Here is a 25,165-nt window from a genome sequence, read left to right on the forward strand (position 1 = left end):
GATCTATACTCTAGGAAGTACAGAACACTCATGAAAGAAATTGAAGAAGACACAAAAAGATGGAAAAACATTCCCTGCTCATGGATTGGAAGAATAAACATTGTTAAAATGTCTATGCTACCCAGAGCAATCTATACCTTCAACGCCATCCCAATCAAAATTCCAATGACATTTTTCAAAGTGCTGGAACAAACAATTCTAAAATTTGTATGGAATCAGAAAAGATCCCGAATGGCCAAGGAAATGTTGAAAAAGAAAAACAAAGCTGGGGTCATCATGTTGCCCAATTTCAAGCGATATTACAAAGCATTGATCACCAAGACAGCATGGTACTGGCACAAAAACAGACATAGACCAATGGAACAGAATAGAGCCCAGATATGGACCCTCAACTCTATGGTCAAATAATCTTTGACAAAGCAGGAAAAAAAATATGCAATGGAAAAAAGACAGTCTCTTCAATAAATCGTACTGGGAAAATTGGACAGCTATATACAGAAGAATGAAACTCAACCATTCTCTAACACCCTACACAAAGATAAACTCAAAATGGATGAAAGATATCAGTGTGAGACAGGAATCCATCAAAATCCTAGAGGAGAACATAGGCAGTAACCTCTTTGACATCGGCCACAGCAACTTCTTTCAAGATACATCTCCAAAGGCAAGTGAAACAAAAGCAAAAATGAACTTTTGGGACTTCATCAAAATAAAAAGCTTCTGCACAGCAAAGGAAACAGTCAACAAAACAAAGAGGCAACCCACAGAATGGGAGAAGATATTTGCAAATGACACTACAGATAAAGGGCTGGTATCCAAAATCTATAAAGAACTTCTCAAACTCAATACCCAAAAAACAAATAATCAAGTCAAAAAATGGGCAGAAGACATGAACAGACACTTCTCTGAAGAAGACATACAAATGGCTAACAGACACATGAAAAAATGTTCATCATCATTAGCCATCAGGGAAATCCAAATCAAAACCACACTGAGATACCACCTTACACCAGTTAGAATGGCAAAAATAGACAAGGAAAGAAACAACAAATGTTGGAGAGGTTGTGGAGGAAGGGGAACCCTCTTACACTTTGTGGGAATGCAAGTTGGTACAGCCACTTTGGAAAACAGTGTGGAGGTTCCTCAAAAAATTAAAAATAGAGCTACCCTATGACCCAGCAATTGCCATTTGGTATTTAAATTTGTTATTTACCCCCAAAGACACAGATGTAGTGAAAGGAAGGGCCATATGCAGCCCAATGTTCATAGCAGCAATGTTCCCAATAGCCAAACTGTGGAAAGAGCCGAGATGCCCTTCAAGAAATGAATGGATAAAGAAGATGTGGTCCATATATACAATGGAATATTACTCAGCCATCAGAAAGGATGAACACCCAACTTTTACATCAACATGGATGGGACTGGAGGAGATTATGCTGAGTGAAATAAGTCAGGCATCGAAAGTCATTTATCATATGGTTTCACTTATTTGTGGAACATAAGGAATAGCATGGAGGACATTAGGAGAAGGAAGAGAAAAATGAAGGTGGGGAAATCGGAGGGGGAGACGAACCATGAGAGACTATGGACTCGGAGAAACAAACTGAGGGTTTTATGTGGGGGGATGGGTTAGCCTGGTGATGGATATTAAAGAGGGCACGTATGGCATGGAGCACTGGGTGTTATAAGAAAACAATGAATCAGGGAACACTACATCAAAAACTAATGATGTATGGTATGGTGACTCACGTATGATAACATAATTAAATTAAATAGAAAAAAAAAAAAAAAAAAAGAAGAGCCAGGGAATAATAAGCACACCATGCAAGCCAGTGGTACTCTTGACATTGGAAGCAGCACATACTGTGGAGAAGCGGAGAGATTCCTAAGGTGCTGGCAATGTTCTAATTCTCAATCTGGACAGTATATACATAACTTTGCTTTATAATTTTTTTAAACTCTACACATAAAAGTTATATGCTTTTATATATTATCCTACATCTCCTAATTTTTTAAAAAGTGATTCAAGTAAGATGGTCAAAAGGCCAGATCCCCTCAGCAAAGCAAACTGGGAAAATCTCTACAATCCCAAATGTTTAGACAGTTTCCAAGAATCGCAGGTCACACAAAATTAGGTTACTTCACATACTCAAATTTAATTCTTACCTCTTGATTCGTGCCACCTTAGTGTTGTTAAAATGTTGACCAATTTATTTTTTAGTAACCAGCTGTATTGATGATACACTAATATGCAATATGGAAAGTTCAATTTGGTCACTAAAATCCTTTTGATTTAACTGCATGGAATATGGTGGAGAACTTAAATTTGGAGAATAAAGTAATTATTATTTATGGCTTATGTGTTGGAATCAGCCTATAGCTATAGACAGGATTAACTAATTAAGTTTTGGAAAGGCAGCTGCAAAGATATTTTAAATATTCATAATTCAAGAATCCTTACATTATAATTGAAGGTTTGGTATAACAATCTGAAATTATTTTCATGTCTGGGTAAAGAACATGCAATCAAAAGTTTAATTAGCAAAAATGCTGTGGATAAGAAGATAACAGAAACAAACTTTGGGAAAATATAATCATGTCTTCTAAATGCATATTTAAGACACCATGAAGAATAGTAATTAAATTAAGAATAATCAAAGCACATTGTTATAGAAATATATTAATATGATAATAATTTAATTTCAGTTATTTTAAAACATTATATCCAAGGATCTTAATGTATTTTTCTATTACCAATTAGCTCATAATAAAACATTTCCTTTTATTTCTGTTATAAACCTGCTAAACTGAGTCAAAGAGGAGAAAATTGTCATATATTTCACAGAACAGTGGTTAAAATTGGAACAGTTTATGTAACTACACTAGCATGTGGCATGAAGTATATATGTAGATAGTTTTGATGAGTCCCCAAAATACCAAATGCAATAATGCATAAAAAAACAGAAAGCTATATTGAGGTGCTGATATTGGGTATTTCCCAATGCAAGTTCAATAAATTATCTAAGTGATTCACTCTTGCTTTGTCGGGTAACTGGTACATTCCAACTCACAGCTATGCAAAATTACAAATAAAAATAAAAATTTATAATTTCAAATGCCAAGGGTTTACTGCATTTTTCTCAGGTGTAAATTTTAAGCTTAAAACTGTTTTCCAAACTAGTCTAATCGTACTATTGCTATGGATGCTCCTTGGGAAGGCTAAATGTATCAAATTGAATTATTAATCTTTATTGAAAGTTTACTATAGTCAAGAACTCTACTTAGAGCTTTATGGTATCACCTTTGTTTAATGTGGAAAATAATTCAGTAGGTTAGGTTCTCTTGCTCTCCCTGCATCCAGAAGGTTGTAATTCTTAGTAACTAGTCCAACTTTATCCAGTGGGTGAGTATTAAGCAGTCAATGGCTTGAGAGGAACAAAAGGACATTTTTAAATTCCAAAAGTTTGCTTTTCATTTGAAATGTTAAATATTGAAAGACTCAGATTATAAAGTTTATATCATAAACCAAAATGTGAGGAGAATGCACAAGGGGAAAAGAGTATCTTTCCCACCCAGAGAGGATGTAACATTATCTGGCCTGTGGGAAGGAAACTAGAGAAATCTCAAATTGGAGAAAAGAGGGTCAAGGGCTAATAGAGGACATCTCTCCTCTGCTGTGAATGAACATCTGAAAATTTCACATGTGTGCCCAGGAGGTGGCCAAGAGCACCATCCAACTGAAAGAGGCTTCAAGATTATAACAAAGGAATCTAAATAGTGTACACAGTATGAAGCACACAGTGTGGAGAACACATTGCAACTGGAGACATCAGAGGTGGGTGCAGTCAGAGGATGTGACATTCAATCCAAGGCCTGGACATCAAACAGAACCATCACCAACTCCTGATGCCAGGAAAATAGCATCCTCTCTTCCCTCCCAGAGGTAACCAAGAAGAGTCAGAAATTAGGGAACTTAACGGGGGAAGGGATGCATCCTCATGTGATTAGTTACTCATAAGATAAATATTTAAATACAAGGTGACTGAATCACTACCATGAAGATTGTATGTTTCTGTTTCTGAGTGGAAATGAAGTTCTGTAATAGGAAACATCTGTGGCCTAAAACTATGTTTACTCATTAAAAAAAAAAAAGACCTAAGTTTATCTCTTTCCTTCTTATCAAAATTCTTACTATTTTCTATTATATTTTCCGTGTATACAATTTTATTTGCAATAACGGATCTCCTTACTCCTGCTATTGGGTCTTCTACATTCTCTCTCATCCACTATAAATTAGCATTTACAAGGACAGAAAATTATCTACTTACTATTTTCTCTGGAGCTTTGTCACAGACAATATGAGCAGAGGCCCCACATTCCCCTTATAAATGGGAGATTTAGAATTTCTGCAACGTTATTCAGTATCTTCTTTCTTATGTATAAAAGGAAGTAAAATAATATTTTTGAAGTCTCTTATTATTAAAAAAGGATCAGAAAATGCCAGAATCTATTTATGGAATGGATACAGATCTATAAACAATGACCTCTAAAACATGTCCAGTCAGACCAGGGATAGGGCCCAGTATTAAAATAAGCTTAATAAAATAGTCTTTTCAAAGACCAGGAATACATAGGACTCATATAGGCATCTTAATGTCTAAGAATAAACTGCAACTGATCATCTCTGGGTGGACATGGTTTATGAGATTGGAAATCACACAAATACTGCCTGTTTGATTAAGAGGATTTAAGCCAAAAAGACTGAAAAGGAAAAAAAAAAAAAAGATGAGAACCAATACTATTAAGAATATCAGCTAGAAGATAGAAAAAGACAACCAAATTGGAGAAATTCCCTAGTAATCGAAAGGAGAAATACCTAGGGAAAAGTATGGAAAGAATACCTGGTCCAGTGCTGAATAAGTGGTCCAGGGCTCAGAGGTCTAGCTATTTAATGCAGAGACTATGAATATAAAAGAACTAAGCTTGAGCTTTTATCTTGTGAGCCATACAGGACTGAAACTGTGATGTTAGACAGTAGACACCATCAGTATCCTGTAGGGTAGTTAGAAGGAAGTTCTCCAAAGGCAATAGAAAATGATGGGAAGGGCATAAAGAAAGTCAGACCTGGACCCCAGCCCTAATGTCCTTTGGAAATGGGAGGGGAGTTAAGGAAAGACCAAGTGTGAGCTTAGGGAGAGAAGAAGAATATTAAAACCATGTGAGGAGTCTAAAGGATGAACCCAAGAGCAGATACGACAGGATTCTAGAATCAGATATATGGCTAGCGAACAATGCCTAGGCCCAGTCTCCATTCACCATTTATCCCAGAATCTTACAGAGATAATTTTCCTAGAGTTAAAAATGATATCGGGGGGGGGCGGAACAAGATGGCGGAGGAGTAGGAGACCTGGATTTCGTCTCCTCTCAGGAATTCAGCTGGATAGGGATCAAACCATTCTGAACACCTACAAACTCAACAGGAAATCGAAGAAAAGAAGAGCAACAACTCTCTCATCAGAAAAGCGACCACTTTCTGGAAGGTAGGACGTGTGCGGTGAAGTGAATCCGAGGCGATATTCGGGAGGATAGACGGCGGGGGAGGGGCCTCCGTCGGCCGCTTCTGGCAAGTGATAGAGCCGCGGAGCACAAAATCGGAACTTTTAGAAGTCTGCTCCGCTGAGGGACGTCACTCCGGTGGCTAAGCGGGGGGTGGAACCCTCCGGGACAGTGTGGTCTCAGGACCCTCGGGGTCACAGAAAGACCGGGGGTGCCTGAGTGTGGCAGAGCTCCCAGGTAACGGAGCAGGGAAGCCGGCTGCAGAGGCGGAGCCCAGGCGCGGGCTCTCAGCTCGGGGTGGCCATAGACCGTGATCCGCCGCACAGTCGGGCCCCTGCTCCTCCAGCAGGGACCCAACAAGCGGCAGATCCGGGGAGACTCACCTTCCTCCCCCAGGAGGAGCCGCGCGGGAGGGCACCGCAGGGATCTGCTGGGTTTGGAGACTCCGCCCAGGGTCGGGTGCCAGAGATAGAAACGTGCGGTCACAGGCCGGGTGAGCACGGAGTGCGGCCGGAGACCGGGGAGACGGGAGTGACTGACGGCTTTTCTCTGGGGGCGCACTGAGGAGCGGGGCCCCAAGTTCTCGACTCCTCCGGAGCGGAGATTGGGAGGCCGCCATTTTCACTCTCCGCCTCCAAAACTGTACGGAAAGCTCGCAGGGAACAAAAGCCCAGAGAGCAAACCCGAGCAGATTACTTAGCCGGGAGGGGGCAAGGGCAGGGCAAGTCCGCCTCCGGCAGAGACGTTTGGAAACCACGGCAACAGGCCCCTCCCCAGAAGACCAGCGAGAACAGCCAGCCAAGACCAAGTTTACCGATCAATGAGAACGGCAGAACTCCAGTGCTAGGGGAATACTGCACATAGAATTCACGGCTTTTTTACCATGATTCCTTAGTCTTTTAAACTTAATTTTTTTTAACTGTCTTTTTTGTCTTTTTATTTCTTTTTGAATTTTTCTTTTTCCCTTTTTCAACCAACATCTTATCAATCTCTTTTTTAAAAAAAAACATTTTTATTTTTCATTTTTAGAGTCATATTCTATCCCTTCATAGTAGTTACCCATATTTTTGGCTTATATATATAAGTTGTTCTCTCTTTAAAATTTTGAGATAGTTTCTTCTAACAGATTAAAAAATACCCTAAATCTCTAGTATATGGTGTTTTCTATTCCCCTGCCTGATCACATCCTCTCCCTTTTTTTTTCTTTTTCTTTTTTCTTTTTTTAAATCCTCCTCTTTCTTTTTTCAAACAACTTCTTATCAATTCCTTTTATAAAATTTTTTATAATTTCCATTTTTACAGTCATATTCCATCCCTTCATCATATCAACCCTTATTTTTGTACATATATAAGTTTTTCTTTCTTTAAAATTTTGGGAGGCACTTTCTTCTAAAGACCAAAATACACCACAAATCTAGTGTGTGGCACTGATCTATATACCATATAGATCATATTTGATCACATTCTGGTTTTTCTTTTGTTGTTGTTGTTTTGTTTTGTTTGTTTTTGATTTTATCTTTATCTTTTTCTTTTTCTTTTTCTTTTTTTCTTTTTTCTCTCTTTCCCTTTCTTATCCCACTGCTTCAGGTCTTTTCTGATTTGTTTAAAGTATATTTTCTGGGGAGGTGGTTACTCTGCTAGCATTTTGTTCTCTCATTAATCTATTCTCCTCTGCACAAAATGACAAGACGGAAAAAAATCACCTCAACAAAAAGAACAAGAGGTAGTACCGACTGCCAGGGACCTACTCAATACGGACATTAGTACGATGTCAGATCTAGAATTCAGAATCATCACCTTAAAGATACTAGCTGGGCTTCAAAAAAATATGGAAGTTATTAGAGAAACCCTTTCTGGAGAAGTAAAAGAGCTAAAATCCAACCAAGTAGAAATCAAAAAGGCTGTTAATGAGATGCAATCAAAAATGGGGGCGCTAAGTGCTAGAATAAATGAGGCAGAAGAGAGAATCAGTAATATAGAAGATGAAATGATGGAAAATAAAGAAGCTGAGAAAAAGAGAGATAAACAACTACTGGATCAGGAGGGCAGAATTCGAGAGATAAGCGATACCATAAGACGAAACAACATTAGAATAATTGGGATCCCAGAAGAAGAAGAAAGAGAGAGAGGGCCAGAAGGTATAATGGAGCAAATTATAGCAGAGAACCTCCCTAATTTGGGGAAAGAAACAGGCATCAAAATCCAGGAAGCACAGAGAACCCCTCTCAAAATAAATAAAAATAGGTCAACTCCCCGACATCTAATAGTAAAACTTACGAGTCTCATAGACAAAGAGAAAATCCTGAAAGCAGCTCGGGAGAAGAGATATGTAACCTACAAGGGTAGAAACATTAGATTGGCAACAGACCTATCCACAGAGACCTGGCAGGCCAGAAAGGACTGGCAGGATATATTCAGAGCACTAAATGAGAAAAATATGCAGCCAAGAATACTCTATCCAGCTAGGCTGTCATTGAAAATTGAAGGAGAGATAAAAAGCTTCCAGGACAAACAAAAACTAAAGGAATTTGCAAACACAAAATCAGCCCTACAGGAAATCTTGAAAGGGGTCCTCTAAGCAAAGAGAGAGCCTAAAAGCAACATAGACCAGAAAGGAACACAGACAATATACGGTAACAGTCACCTCACAGGCAATACAATGGCACTAAATTCCTATCTTTCAATAGTTACCCTGAATGTAAATGGGCTAAATGCCCCAATCAAAAGACACAGGCTATCAGACTGGATTAAAAAACAAGACCCATTGATATGCTGTCTGCAAGAGACTCATTTTAGAACCAAAGACACCCCCAGATTGAAAGTGAGGGCGTGGAAAACCATTTACCATGCTAATGGACACCAAAAGAAAGCTGGGGTGGCAATCCTTATATCAGACAAATTAGATTTTAAACCAAAGACTGTAATAAGAGATGAGGAAGGACACTATATCATACTTAAAGGATCTATCCAACAAGAAGATTTAACAATTGTAAATATCTATGCCCCTAACATGGGAGCAGCCAATTATATAAGGCAATTAATAACAAAAGCAAAGAAACACATCGACAACAATACAATAATAGTGGGGGACTTTAACATCCCCCTCACTGAAATGGACAGATCGTCTAAGCAAAAGATCAACAAGGAAATAAAGACTTTAAATGACACACTGGATCAAATGGACTTCACAGACATATTCAGAACATTCCACCCCAAAGCAACGGAATACACATTCTTCTCTAGTGCCCATGGAACATTCTCCAGAATAGATCACATCCTAGGTCACAAATCAGGTCTCAACCGGTACCAAAAGATTGGAATCATTCCCTGCCTATTTTCAGACCACAATGCTTTGAAACTAGAACTCAATCACAAGAGGAAAGTCAGAAAGAACTCAAATACATGCAGGCTAAAGAGCATCCTACTGAAGAATGAATGGGTCAACCAGGAAATTAAAGAAGAATTAAAAAAATACATGGAAACCAATGAAAATGAAAACACAACTCTTCAAAATCTTTGGGATGCAGCAAAGGCAGTCCTAAGAGGAAAGTATATAGCAATACAAGCCTTTCTCAAGAAACAAGAAAGGTCTCAAGTACACAACCTAACCCTCCACCTAAAGGAGCTGGAGAAAGAACAGCAAATAAAGCCTAAACCCAGCAGGAGAAGAGAAATCATAAAGATCAGAGCAGAAATCAATGAAATAGAAACTAAAAGAACAGTAGAACAGATCAACGAAACTAGGAGCTGGTTCTTTGAAAGAATTAACAAGAATGATAAACCCCTGGCCAGACTTATCAAAAAGAGAAGAGAAATGACCCAAATCAACAAAATCATGAATGAAAGAGGAGAGATCACAACCAACACCAAAGAAATACAAACAATTATAAGAACATATTATGAGCAACTCTATGGCAGCAAATTAGATAACCTGGAAGAGATGGATGCATTCCTAGAGATGTATCAACTACCAAAACTGAACCAGGATGAAATAGAAAACCTGAACAGACCTATAACCACTAAGGAAATTGAAGCAGTCATCAAAAATCTCCCAAAAAACAAAAGCCCAGGGCCAGATGGCTTCCCAGGGGAATTCTACCAAACATTTCAGGAAGAATTAATACCTATTCTTCTGAAAGTGTTCCAAAAAATAGAAACGGAAGGAAAACTTCCAAACTCATTTTATGAGGCCAGCATTACCTTGATCCCCAAACCAGACAAAGACCCCATCAAAAAGGAGAATTACAGACCAATATCCCTGATGAACATGGATGCAAAAATTCTCACCAAAATACTAGCCAATAGGATCCAACAGTCCATTAAAAGGATTATTCACCACGACCAAGTGGGATTTATCCCTGGGCTGCAAGGTAGGTTCAACATCCGCATATCAATCAATGTGATACAATACATTAACAAAAGAAAGAACAAGAATCATATGATCCTCTCAATAGATGCAGAAAAAGCTTTTGACAAAGTACAGCATCCTTTCTTGATCAAAACTCTTCAGAGTATAGGGATCGAGGGTACATACCTCAATATCATAAAAGCCATCTATGAAAAACCTACAGCAAATATTATTCTCAATGGAGAAAAACTGAGAGCTTTCCCCCTAAGGTCAGGAACGCGGCAGGGATATCCACTATCACCACTGCTATTCAACATAGTATTGGAAGTCCTAGCCACAGCAATCAGACAACAAAAAGAAATCAAAGGCATCCAAATTGGCAAGGAAGAAGTCAAACTCTCACTCTTTGCAGATGATATGATACTTTATGTGGAAAACCCAAAAGACTCCACCCCAAAACTGCTAGAACTCATACAAGAATTCAGTCAAGTGGCAGGATATAAAATCAATGCACAGAAGTCAGTGGCATTCCTATACACCAACAACAAGACAGAAGAAAGAGAAATTAAGGAGTCGATCCCATTTACAATTGCACCCAAAACCATAAGATACCTAGGAATAAATCTAACCAAAGAGACAAAGGATCGGTACTCAGAAAAGTATAAAATACTCATGAAAGAATTTGAGGAAGACACAAAGAAATGGAAAAACGTTCCATGCTCATGGATTGGAAGAACAAATATTGTGAAGATGTCAATGCTACCTAGAGCAATCTACATATTCAATGCAATCCGCATCAAAATACCATCCACTTTTTTCAAAGAAATGGAACAAATAATCCTAAAATTTGTATGGAACCAGAAAAGACCCCTCATAGCCAGAGAATATTGAAAAAGAAAAGCAAAGCCGGCGGCATCACAATTCCGGACTTCAAGCTCTATTACAAAGCTGTCATCATCAAGACAGCATGGTACTGGCACAAAAACAGACACATAGATCAATGGAACAGAATAGGGAGCCCAGAAATGGACCCTCAACTCTATGGTCAACTCATCTTCGACAAAGCAGGAAAGAATGTCCAATGGAACAAAGACAGTCTCTTCAACAAATGGTGTTGGGAAAATTGGATAGCCACATGCAGAAGATTGAAACTGGACCATTTCCTTACACCACACACAAAAATAGACTCCAAATGGTTGAAAGACCTCAATGTGAGACAGGAGTCCATCAAAATCCTAAAGGAGAACATAGGCAGCAACCTCTTTGACCTCAGCCGAAGCAACTTCTTCCTAGAAACATCGCCAAAGGCAAGGGAAGCAAGGGCCAAAATGAACTATTGGGACTTCATCAAGATAAAAAGCTTTTGCAAAGCAAAGGAAACAGTCAACAAAACCAAAAGACAACCGACAGAATGGGAGAAGATATTTGCAAAGGACATATCAGATAAAGGGCTAGTATCCAAAATCTATAAAGAACTCATCAAACTCAACACCCAAAGAACAAAGAATCCAATCAAGAAATGGGCAGAAGACATGAACAGACATTTTTCCAAAGAAGACATCCAAATGGCCAACAGACACATGAAAAAGTGCTCAATATCGCTCGGCATCAGGGAAATCCAAATCAAAACCTCAATGAGATACCACCTCACACCAGTCAGAATGGGTAAAATTAACAAGTCAGGAAACAACAGATGTTGGCGGGGATGCGGAGAAAGGGGAACCCTCCTACACTGTTGGTGGGAATGCAAGCTGGTGCAGCCACTCTGTAAAACTGTATGGAGGTTCCTCAAAAAGTTGAAATTAGAGCTCCCATATGATCCAGCAATTGCACTACTGGCTATTTACTCCAAAGATACAAAAGTAGGGATCCGAAGGGCTACGTGCACCCCGGTGTTTATAGCAGCAATGTGCACAATAGCCAAACTGTGGAAAGAGCCAAGATGTCCATCGACAGATGAATGGATAAAGAAGAAGTGGTATATATATACAATGGAATATTATGCAGCCATCAAAAGGAATGAGATCTTGCCATTTGCAACGACGTGGATGGAACTGGAGGGTATCATGTTGAGTGAAATAAGTCAAACAGAGAAGACATGTATAATATGATCTCACTGATATGAGGAATTCTTAATCATAGGAAACAAACTGAGTGTTGTTGGAGTGGGGGGTGGGGTGGGAGGGATGGGGTGACTGGGTGATGGACACTGGGGAGGGTGTGTGCTCTGGTAAGCGCTGTGAATTGTGCAAGACTGTTGAATCTCAGATCTGTACCTCTGAAACAAATAATGCAATATATGTTAAGAAAAAAAAACAAAGAAGAAGAAGGTAGTGGGAGGGGAAGAATGAAGCGGGGGAAATCAGAGGGGTAGACGAACCATGAGAGACGATAGACTCTGAAAAACAAACTGAGGGTTCTAGAGGGGAGGGGGGTTGGAGGATGGGTTAGCCTGGTGGTGGGTATTGAGGAGGGCACATTCTGCATGGAGCACTGGGTGTTGTGCACAAACAATGAATCATTGAACACTTCATCTAAAACTAATGATGTAATGTATGGGGATTAACATAAGAATACAATTTAAAAAAATGATATCATGTCATAGCTTGTTTCTTACTTGGAAATACACTGATGTTTCTAGGAAGGAGATGCCATGAAAAATAGAGAAGAATTAGAGGTAATATTTCAAAATATTACCCCACTTTATCTGCTAATCCTAAATCTAATTTAGCCTGAAATTCCATAATTAGATATTTTTAAAAAACCTTCTAAATACATGTGTATGAGATGATACTATTTTCTGTTTCTGAGTATCTTTAGCTCTTACTAAACGCTTATACATGCATCATCTCATTTTCACCAATGGTTTACAAATTAAATAAGATAGTATTAAAAGCTCTAGTGCATAGTTAGGAATGCTAAGACCAGGCAGTTTAAGTTATTATCTCAAGGTTGCACAGCTAGAAATAGAGCTGAGACCATACACCATTTCCGTACTTTAAATCTATTTTTTCATACTACATCTCACTGATGAGAGTTTATTACTAGAAGTAGGTTGTTGCTATTCTGGAGGCAGGGAGGTATCTGGGTATAGAATTTGAGTCCTCATATTGCTCCATAAGAGAGAGAGAGAGACCTTTCGATGGTCAACTAAAGGAACTCAATGGATGACACCAACATCTCTATTTATCCAACTGTGGGTCTGTATCTCCTTAGATACTTGGATTACTACCCACAGAAACTACAGATTACCACCCATAGAAAATAAATCTAAGGTGACTTCCAAGGATGAAGACAAAGCCCTGAATGAGTGGGTTCTGCCACTTTAAGATTAACAGGGTCTACTTTGAGAGTAGTGTAGATCTTGTGAATCTAAACAAACTTCAGATGAAATAGCCTGTTTAACTTTGGCCAAAGCCACTAGTTTATTTTGGAGCTATCCAAGGTGCTCATCTCAGATCACAGCGGTCAGCTGACCAAGCCTACCTAGGAACTTTCCTGGTCCTACCTATTCTACTGAAGCAAATGGATTTTTATTTTTCTTCTTGGTAGAATCATGATATATTATTTCACATTTGGTTGAATTACTGAAGGTCTAACTTTCCTTAAGAATATAGCATCCTTGGGCACCTGGGTGGTTCAGTCGGTTAAGCATCCTACTCTTGATTTCAGCTCAGGTAGTGAATGGAGCCCTGCATGGGGCTCCATGGTCAGTGCAGAATCTGCTTGTCCCTTTATCTCTGCTCCTCCCCCCACCCCTGCTCTAGCACTCTCTCTCTCCAAATAAATAAATAAATAAATAAATAAATAAAATATTTTTAAAAAAGAATATAGCATCCCTACTTTCAGAAGCAGTCACTGGGAACATTAATAAGACCCCATAAGAAACCTTTGAACAAATATTATTGAGTGATTGACTGTGGTTTATACAAACTCAATATTTGAACACATCGAGAGTCATACTTCAGCCAAAATGTTGTTTCATACTCCTGTGCCTTTAAGACCTGGCATTATGAAGAGTAATGAAACTAAGAATGTTCTCAATATTTTTATTTATTTATTTTACAACACTCTGTGGTAACTGAAATAATAAACACACACATAACTAGAATGAAAAATCAACCCCATGATATTTTCTGTTCTCTTTCCTTTACTGGAAAGAACAAGTTCTGGTTATAACCAACTAATTTGATTTCATGATCCACAGTGTGGGGGAAAAAAAAAAAGAAACTGGAAAGGACTATTAATGACCAAAATCCTAGGCTGTATTTCTCCACATCTTACTCATCATACCTTTCTCCAATGTCCTGTCCTGTTCATGTGTTCAGTTCTGCTTCACTTGTCACATCATTTGAAACCATGCTCACTCTGATTTGGCCTCACTCCTCCACTAACCTAACCATTGCTTCTTTCCATCCAAAGACTGATAATGAGGTTAGAGCACTGGCAGGAGAAAAGAACTGAGATCGGAATTAGGGGTGCTCCTCCAAAAAAGAAAACCTGATGAAGGAAAACCAAAGGCACCAAACCCAGCTAACTACTTGCATCATTTTGCTCTTTTTCTCCTTTATGTTTTCCTTCACCTTTAGCAACATGCGAGCAAACTTTTATTGTAAACTACTCTGTTGCCTATGACTAACTTTTATCTACTGAGAATTTTACAAATGCCCCCTACTTAATTTAAACTTCACAATAACTATAAGGTCTGTCTCATCATCCTCATTTCTGTAGATGTGGATACTTGGCATCTGGGAGGTTAAATAACTTTTCATTGATGAAATAGACAGGATGTTATGGAAGCTATTAACCTGGATATTAATGGACAAACAAGGATTGTTTAGAAGTTCATTACATAACGCGCAGTTCAAGAACATGAGCAGTACAGAAAGAACATTATAAACTAGCAAGTAAACAATAATGAAGCATCCATCGTTACTTTAAAAAGCTATTAGACCCTTAATCCTTGTGCTATTGCACAGTTTAATCACTGCGTGACGTTATTTTAACAACCCAAGGTACAAGATAAATAATCTTAAATAATCTCCTAATGAGCACATGTCTATTTTAACTATGGTACAAGGATTTGAAGTAATGACTGTTTATTTCAAGCATAGCAATGACCAACTTAAACTTAATTTTAGTCATTCTTAATAAGATGAACTGATAAGGAGGGGAGAAATACCCAGTTTTACCCCTGGCCTCTTGTTCTTCCTTTGAGCTTTCAGAAATGCTAATGGATATTTAAACAATTGATAATATGGGCAGCAAAAACATCAAGAACTAGAAAAGAATCCAAGGTGATGTAAAGACTATGAAGGAACCTAAGGAATATTAAAGCAAGGCAGGAGGATGTATTCTTATGTGGATCTGTAAATGAGATATTTTTTAAAATAATCAAACAATAAAATATAGAATTAACAGTAATTATGAGAGCTGCTCAGTCAAAGTCATGCACTCAGCCCTTTTTCAAGGGGAAGCACTTTCTAGATGTAGTGACATTTGAGGAAACCTAACAGATCCCTCCAGTGACAAATGAGAGTATAGAAACAGGGACCATGAGAAGAGGATCATAAGTAGAGCTGTTTGGGCAAATGAAATGAAAGCAAATGGTTGCTGAGAAAGTCTCCAAATCAATTCGTGTGTATTGTCAGGAGGAGGCTGGCGAGTTTTCATTTGCACTTTTAAAAATACCTTAATTGCCTTAAGATAATTTTCATTTGACCTATGTAAAGAACGTCATGCAGTAGCCTGAGCATTAGCAATGACCACACGAAGAGAAAAAGCTCTTGAGCCCTGAAATTCCCAATTAGTATATAAATGTAAATAGAACTAAAGGGAAGTAGGTGTTATAACTGATTTTCTTGGTGAAGTTTTCTTCTGGTGACAGTGGGCGAAACAGTGCAATTCCCTTTATTTTCTAGCATTTGAGATTTCTAGAATTATATTTCCACATGATTGAAATTCCCCACACTGTTGTGATTATGACTTATAATTTCTTATGGAGTTTGTCTTTAGCTATATATGTTTCATGCCTGATACAGTGACCTAAGGTGGGTAGAATATCCTCGGGAAAATAGACATTCATCTGAATTTCAGAAACGTGGTTTTAGAACTGCCAAAGTACTGAAGGCTGTGCCTTGAAACTGTTCCCACAGAAAAATTCAGTTACCTACCTTTGTGTATGTGTTTCACTGAGACAAACAAAAACACTCAAAAATCAAACCAAAACATTACAGAGGGGCTGAAGAAAGGATATATTGAGACTATGGATAAACCTACCCCCTGAAATAATGATCATTAAAGAAATTATATAAGTGATTCATTTTTCAAACTCTCTAACATTATTTTCACACACCAAAAAAGATAATGAGGGCAAACTGGTTTTCTGACCATGCCATTTAATACATTTTCTAGTTCAGATATTTTCTGGCTCTGCTTCAAAGGAACGTCTGTGTTTAACCCGTTGGACTGAGACAATCTGCCCAGAGTGACAGCACCTTCTAATTATTGTTAAAAAAAAAAAAAAAAAGGAAGGAAGGAAGAAAAGAAAGAAAGAAAGAAAGAAAGAAAGAAAGAAAGAAAGAAAGAAAGAAAGAAAGAAAGAAAGAAAGAAAAGAAAAGAAAAGAAAAGAAAAGAAAAGAAAAGAAAAGAAAGAATAAGATCATGATATGATTTTCCAATTTTCAGATTATTTTTTTCTCACAGGTTTATCTTCAACCTTTGGCAGTACGTATACACCAGACTCTAGTATGTGACTCTGTCTTAATGCAAGTTATACATTTAGTTATTTTAAATTAATTGTGTCAATATTTCAATCTCCTCTCCCCAAAGCACGAGGGTCTAGATAACACACTTTGGGTGAGAGGTAGAGCAGGCAGTAAAATCACCAAATTCAGCTCTTTCCATAGCCTTTTATCCTTCAAGTCTAAATGCCTTAGTAAAATTTTTGAGACACTAAGAAGAAAGTATTTCACAGTATTTCTAAGATTATCAATGAAAAAATGCATAGATCGAAACAGAAATTAGATTAAATAAGGCTTTTTACCATCCAAAATACTGAAAATCTTAGGTTGGAATTCTTTTTTAAGGTTCTGAAGTTAATCACACAAAATAAAAGACAAAATGAGTGAAACAGTCAACAAAGATTCTCCCAAAAAAGGGTTTTTATTGAAGTCCTTATCTCGATTAAGTTTACGAAGTTTATTATTTAGGCAGAAAACCAGAGAGGGGCTAATATAGCAAGGGAAATCAAGCCACCTAGGAGTTTAGAATGAACTTTCATTTCCACAGATTAATAATTCTTAAGGAGTGATTATTTCTCTACCTATTTTCTTTTAAATAAACTTTTTTTAACCTAGAAATTTACCTTCTGTGAGTCCTTAGCCTATAATTTCCCATCACTTTCATATGAAGACAAAAATTGAAAAATCCTAATATTTAAGGCAAATCATAAGACAGCTTGTGGCAGGATATGGTCATCCAGGGCTCCTGATGCCTCCATCTATGTATGGAGGAGGATAAATGGATCAACACCAGGGCATACCTGCAAACAGGTGAGTCATGGCACATAGCTGGAAAGACTCTCCCCTTAGACCATCTTAGTAAAGAAAATCATTCTCTTATTGATACTAACGATTGCTGGAATAATTGTGTTTAGTACCTGCCTTATGTGCATGACTTCAACCCATCCTTTAACCAAACTTGTGAGATGAGTTGTATTATTAAACCAATTTTTCGGCTAGCAAAATGACAAAACTAGAATTCTACCACAGGTCTCTTACATTAGCTTCTAAAACACTGTGCTTTGCTACATCTCTTTTGAGACAGAAATCTAAACAAACATTTAAAAATAATATAAATAGTGCAAGGTAAATAATTTGATAAACCAATCTTTAAACCCTGGGAAATATATTAGGACTAATGAAAGTTCATGGATTTAAAAAAAAAAAAAAAGAGGCCAGTGAAAATCTATGAGTATTTTATCAGAGGAGGAAATGTAATAAGTATTTCTCACCTCACATTCTCTAATACTAGAATAGTTATTTAAATGTCTTTCTGGAAAAGGGCCCTTACATTTTCAATTGGTACAGTTATCCAAGTAGTATTTTCTAGGAATGTCAACCCAAATAGAAGAGAACATAAGCATCCTGACTCCTTAGCATAACTTTGAAATAAAATAAGTATAAAATATATTTTAAAGGCCTGGGTTACATATGATTTTATAAGAAACTCTATGTCATCAGTGTTTCTAAATACATTACCAAATATGCAAGAGATTTTAGATAATTTTCGGTTCACAGTACAATTCTTTGAAATTAACCCACAAATTGGTTGTACCTCTTATTTATATTTTATCAAACCCATCTTTCTGACGTAGGCATTTCTTTTCTTGGGATTCTTACAAAGATAGTTATCATGCACAGAGTGTGCTCTAGCCTTTGGTGGTTTTAATCTCAGTGTAACATCTTTGTGTTTAGTACATTTCTTCTCTTTCATCTGATCATGTACATGCTAAGATGTCAAAACTGAAGTCTTCTGACACATCAGTCTTAGGTTCTAGCCAGTGTGTCAAATCCTTCAAGGTTTAGCATTCAGTTTTAACAAGAAAATTTTAAAATGATAAAATAACGTATCAAATCTCAATGAGTGAAACTTATAGTCGGGTCCACGGCAAAATACACTTTCTAAAAATTATAGTTGAAATTGAATGTATTGTCTACTGAGAAGCAGGAAAGAGACAGGAGTTTTATTACAGATTGTCCTGTAAATTTAAAGTACAATTCATACTTCATTTTAAATGCCATCCAAGTACGACATTTCTCGGTTATTGGGCTCTCTCAAGAAGGATTTTGGATTAACATCTCTGTAAGCAATGAAATTTACTTAGAGTACGGTCTTCTGGAAAATGGTCTAGTTCATTTATTTTTGAGTGAGGCTAACTCTCGTCTTATATTTGCTCTCTTCACAACGCATTTCTCTTGAGAACTGGCAAAGTTTTCCATATTGATGAGAATTTCACTTAGCTTAAAAACACCAGTCAAGGCAGCAAATTTACAGAGCTAAAACTTCTGAGGTGCTTAAAGACAGCAACTGTGTAATTCATGGGAGATTCACCTCTTTGAAGAAACTATAACAGAGTTCCAGACCTTCTTAACAGGCAGCTCATTACTACAGACTGTCTACGCAAATTGTAAACTTACTATAGGCCCTCAGGGGAGGGTTTTTCTGTTTTCTGTCTCTGGTACTAACCTAGTCTAACTTGCCATATAACTGCCCTCTTGCCAGTAATGTTAATGATGGTGATTATTAGTAATAACTCTGAGTAATGAGGTTTTCTTCCTTGTACTCAAAATAATTGCTCCATGTAAATCCACAGCAATTTTTACGGTACGTTAAAGATTAGTAACATTAGAAACTTGGCAAATCTTACTTTATAGAGGCATTTTACCTAATGATCTAATCCATCAGTTCCCAGGGTTTAACAGTCTTGAGACTCACTTAGTACTGAAGGATCTCCCTTCTTTTCACGGGGGCACTAAGAAATAATGTAGTCACTACACTACATTTTTAGGAGCTTCGCAAGAGTACCTTGAAAAACTTTAGCTCTGGTTTATGCAAAGAAGGCTGTGAGTGCAAGGATATATACAATTTGCTGGAGATTTGTCCCATAGGCTGAGGGATAACTTAATTAATCATTAATTAAACATTGGTTTCAGAAAGAAGTTTCTTATTGTTTGATTTTTAAAGCAACACAAGAATAATTTTTAGCCATGAGGAACTTGCAGTCAGTTTATCGATCATGTGAACTAGAGTAAGAGAGTGTCAACAGGAGTTAGAAATACTAGCTATGCTCTTGCTTTTCTCAATCTCATCACTTCTATGACTCAGAACCTCCAAAAGGAAGAACACACATAGGGAGAAAGTTACTCGCTCATTATGATACTGGTCTTTATATCAAATTTTTCTCATTTGACAGTCAGTTCATCCTGAGGAAGATATAGGACCACTGATTTCAATGAAGAGGGAAAAGAAGAGGGTGGTTATACAATTGGGTTCACTTGTCTTTCTTTTACATTATGCTATTTACAAATAAGGACCAGGCTGACCGGAGATAAGAAGTCAAGTTTACATCCTTCTAGGTTTCTTCTTTGTTCAAAGGGAAGTTTCCATCACTGTCATTCTCTCTAGAGCCTTAGGTCAATCAGAACTTTTTAAAACATGGGAAGGTAGAGTGGGTAGTCGTGCATGAGTTTTCCTACCTCATTAAGGCATCCTCAGAACAAACAAGAGTATAAAGAGAGATCAGTAATCCACTGCTAATTCTAATCTGTTGCATATGGATTTTCCACACATACTGAGTCTTATTTCTAGGTGTTTATACTTGTTTGTCTATTCTTATTACAACATTATCTCATTTTGTTCATTTTAGTATTATAGCAAGTCTTGATATTTAGGAGAGAAAGTCATCCTTAATTTTTATTCTTCTCCTTGAAGGGTGTCCTAGCCATTTACCATATGCATTCAGTCACCTCATTAAATGTCATGGAACCTTCTGGTTGGTGGTTTTACTTATCTTATAGATTAATTTGTTTGGACTATCCTTCTTTGTGATTGGAGTTTTCTCATTAGTGAACATGGTATGTATTTATTTATTTCCAGTATATATTTAATGCAAAAAAAAGTTTGATTTGCTTGAAATATTCTAATATTATTTTGTTGTCTACTTTATGCATTTCTAGTCTTATTTTTTTAATTCCCTATACTCTACGTTCTTTATATTCAATTAGGTGAATTTCTCTGATTGAACATACTCATTTTCAATCTTTTAGATCTATTTAAAGTTATATAACTACCTTTAAAAGGACAGGTAACTTTAACTGCATGCAGTGAGTTCTGTTAAGTAGTGCTTCCTTAGTCATTTAAGAAAAGCTATTTTATAAATTCTATTAAAATGTTCCTTTGAGCTCGTGGGTTATGCAGGAATGCATTATTTGGCTCCAAAATATCCAAGGTTATCTTCTCTTTTTGTTGTTAATTTCACATTTATTTTCATTATAATCAGGTAGATTCAGTGTCTTGATGTAAGAATATATGTGTTCCTCTCTCTTTCTAGACCAACAACCTCACATACTCTGCATATGGGGGCAGCAGTGTTTTTCAACTTTCATTAAGCAAGGAAAGCTACCCCAGCACCTCACTTTAAACCTAGAAACTGGCTTCTGTCCTCTTTCTTCTACAGAGACCTCTTAGTTTTTATCATAGAGATCTCTTAGTTTTTATCATCCCATGGGAGTGGTGCTTAAAAGTAGCACAGTACACTGGAACGATAAAAACCAATTTGGTAAGCCTTGGCCTCAGCCCCACTCATCATTTTGTATTTTAGTTCCACTTATGGTCTGGGGAAATAATTAACTTTTTAGTCATCTGGTTATGACATTTATAATTTCTTTCTTTTAAAAAATACTTTAGCTATAATCACTAGGTATTTGGAGTATAAATAGGTACATCAAATTATGAATGTAGCATGTTGCCTGGCAATCCTAGGTATTAGTCCTTGCTGCACCAACCATCTGAGGTAGAGGCTGTTATTCCTTTGAGTAGAGAAACAATCCCACAGAAGTTAAGAAACCTGCCATTCAGACTTAATTAAACCCATTAAAGAGAAGATGCACTCACTCACAAAAACATTTTCACGTAAATGTTTGAAAAAATGTTTGATTTTGACAGTTAAAAAAATCTTTTTTTTTTTTTTTTTAGATTTTATTTATTTATTTGACAGAGAGAGAGACAGCCAGAGAGGAAACACAAGCAGGGGGAGTGGGAGAGGGAGAAGCAGGCTTCCTGCTGAGCAAGGAGCCTGATGCGGGGTTCGATCCCAGGACCCTGGGATTATGACCTGAGCTGAAGGCAGCCGCTTAACCGACTGAGCCACCCAGGCGCCCCTAAAAAATCTTTTTTTTTTAAACTACTTTTTGCAATTCTGAAACTCTTTAACTTGGCACAGCCAGTGAAACACCAAGATTAAAAGTCTGTTTCTAGCCTCTGAACCTTTCCTAGGCTTGAGTTAACATTTACAAACATACATATGTAGTGCTAATTTTTTTTTAATTTTTATTTTTTTAAAGATTGGTTTATTAATTTGAGAGAGAGAGAGAGCACAAATGGGAGGGGCAAAGGGAGAGAGAGAGAGAATTTGAGGCAGACTCCATGCTGAGTGTAGAGCCCAGAATCAGACATGGGGCTCAATCCCATGACCCTGAAATCATGACCTGAGCCAAAAACAAGACGCCCAACAACTGTGCCACCCAGGCGCCCCTGTAGTGCTCATTTTTGAAAAATGGATCTTAATTTATGTAATGTACTACAACCTGTTTTTCTTAAGATGTTATGAATATTCTTTGGGGCACATTGATCTAATGTACTTCTTTTCACTAGCTGCATGACATTCCATAGAATGGATCTGGAAAATGTCATAAATCATTTTGTTGATGGATATGTGGGATTTTATAAGGCTTTAGGAAATTATAGTTAATATTATTAAATTCTTCCAATAAAATCTATGTAGCCAACTCATTGCCTCCAACTTGATCTTCAGTTGCTTTCTTTACAATTTTATGCCATTTCTAGTCTTCATTATAGCACATATCTTCATGAGAGATCAAGGCAAATAATAAAAACATCACGCCTCAAAATAATTTATGATTTTTTTTCTCAAAATCTTTCAACCTAGAACTGAAGAAGCTTCCTGAATTCTAATTTCTGAAAGAATTGGTTTTTAGTTGTATTATGAATTGTATTTCAGTTCAGGGAAGTTTTCTAGGAATGATTATTTTTCATGACTTGTCAAATTTGACCATTGTAAATTTATTAGGAAATGCTGTAAGGTCTCTGGGTCATGCAGTCCAAATTTCCCATTTCATTTCACAAGGCAATATATGCTCTGGAGGCAGGGTAGCAGAAGATTCCAACTACTGATCTGAAGTGAGGGGAAGTTATCTCACATGAACATAAAATTAAAAACATCTTTCTGAAGGCTAAATGTGGTTAAAAACTGATTAACTGAAAAATAATGTCTTAGATATGAATTCCTTGTGCCTTTGACCTTCATTACTTAACGTTACCATTTTCTTGACTCCCTTTGTAAGATTCACCGAAATTATTGCTTCTAGAAGCCTGCACAGAAAATGATTTCAGATTCGAAAAATAATTTTTATACAACAAAGGCAATGTTTCATGAAGAGCCACCCTAAGTTTTGTATGTGACTTTTAGCTCACAAACACAATGTGAGCCCCAAAACAGAAGGGTGTCAGAATGAGAAAATAAATGCTAGATACCCAGCTTCACCAATGCAAGCAATAAGATACATCATTAATGCTGAACTTAAAAAAGCAATAATATAAAATCAGAGAAGGTATCAATCCTTTAATTTTGTTGAGCTATAATTATATAATGAGAACATTGGCTCTTTTGAAACAATTTGAAAACAGTGCTGGACTCTCTGTCGCTTAGACCAATGGATCTATTCATTCCAAGACTTGATTTCCTGTTCAGTTTAGCATACCATTTGTTGAAGGTAATTGTTGAGAGGATACTCTGTTACAAAAGCTACAGAACTCTCAATCATTTCAGTGCGGGATAGGTGCCCTGAATAAAGGATCCTATTTCCCTAGTGTCCCTCATTATGTTTGTCTCTTCACACAATTGTATGATTGTATACTGCAAAATAGTTATTTGGTGGTAATGGTGCATTTCAAATTGGTGACTCAAATAACAAGAATGGAGGAAAAAAGAGGAGAGAGTATGATCTTTGCCGAGCTATACACCTGCAAGTTTCAACTGAGTCAACCTGGGAACAGAATCCCATAGTAATAATTTCAAGACATTTTGCAATGACTGAGTGAAACAATTCTGTGAGGAAAATGTTTGAAAAAATACTTAGATTCTATAAAACCTAAACTCTATTTACCTAGAACGCAGCTGCTGTCTTCCTAGCTATGCCACCTTGTTTCTTATTCCTTTTCTACACTTTCAGTTCTTTGAAATTGTGAAAGCAAGCAAGAGCCCCATCAGCCTTTTCTTTTCAAAGAGGGAGTGTGATCTCCTGGATTGACATCCTTTAAATTGTGTCTTCCAGTTTAAATAGAAAGGAAAGGACGTTTTCCCACAATAATGTTCGATAGATGCAGAAATCTTTCCCCTTTCCGTATATGAACTCCAACACATTGCAGGGATGTAGCAGAAGGAAATGTATGCTTCTTACGTTTGCTCTTTTTTAAAAACTTACCCTGCATTTAATTATGTAGATTGTTCTATAATTAGCAGACATTATTCAATTTGGTAAATAGCATGAATTAAATATTGCCTTAAACAAGTGGGTCTTGAGTATTGAAATATTTTTCATATCCTTCGGTGAAATTTTATCTGAACTCTATATGAATGAATACCTATGAGGAAAGCAGCTAAAGTTAAAAGCATTAAGTATGTAGTTTATAGTTTACAGAGTCACCTAGCAACCAAAGGATTGAAAACAGAACATGTTTCCTTTAGCCCTCCAATATCTTGAAAATACCAATATGAATATGAGATCCAGGAAAGAAAAGGTGAAACTTTAAAAATTTTTCAGACGGGTTGTTGAATGACATGAATAAACATCCTGCTTGAGAATGGAAGGGTAACTCCAAAAAAAACACCTCTTCCTTTATAGAAAGCAAGACATGGATGTAATTTCATCAAATAGAGTTGATTGATTCATTATCTTTGACCAGCATCATGATAAATGTGTCTGTCAATCAAATCTCAAACCTCCCAAGCCTCAGTTCAACTTAATAGCACTCACCTGTCTGACAGATAAGTAGCATTGACTTCACTAGCTTTGACGTTAGGAACCATTTTGTAAAGTATCAAATAGTCTATACCTGTTAATATGTGAACATGGCACTCCAATTATTCATTTGATTTAACCTATTCCCATTTAAATCGAAGGTTGAAATGACTTTCTGTGTATTAACAAGCTGCTCTGCAAGAAAAGAATTACCAAAATGCAGAGTTTTTATTTCCTCTCCTCGGTCTGTCTGCAAAGATATGACAGTGAGTCATGCATAGGAAGCTTATTTATACTTGCGTGTTACACAGAGTTTCCCAAAATGTACTCATCTGCAAATGTTTTTCCCAGCATTGCAAACAATTACCTTGGCCAGAACAATGGTGCATCTGTGTCCTAAAGTTCAGTCACCTGAAGAAGTAATAATGTTATAAATTG

At 37.0% G+C, this 25,165-nt stretch overlaps 1 pseudogene; it reads left to right on the forward strand.

Annotated features, from left to right (window-relative positions):
- The first annotated feature begins 231 nt into the window (after window positions 1-231).
- Window positions 232-25,165, forward strand: part of LOC123840507 (large ribosomal subunit protein uL6-like) — a 72,848-nt pseudogene continuing 47,914 nt past the window's right edge.

Source organism: Mirounga angustirostris, unplaced genomic scaffold (genome assembly GCF_029215605.1).
Source record: "Mirounga angustirostris isolate CCGP_5_RB_7025 unplaced genomic scaffold, mMirAng1.0.hap1 SCAF_5, whole genome shotgun sequence".
Lineage (NCBI taxonomy): Eukaryota > Metazoa > Chordata > Mammalia > Carnivora > Phocidae > Mirounga > Mirounga angustirostris.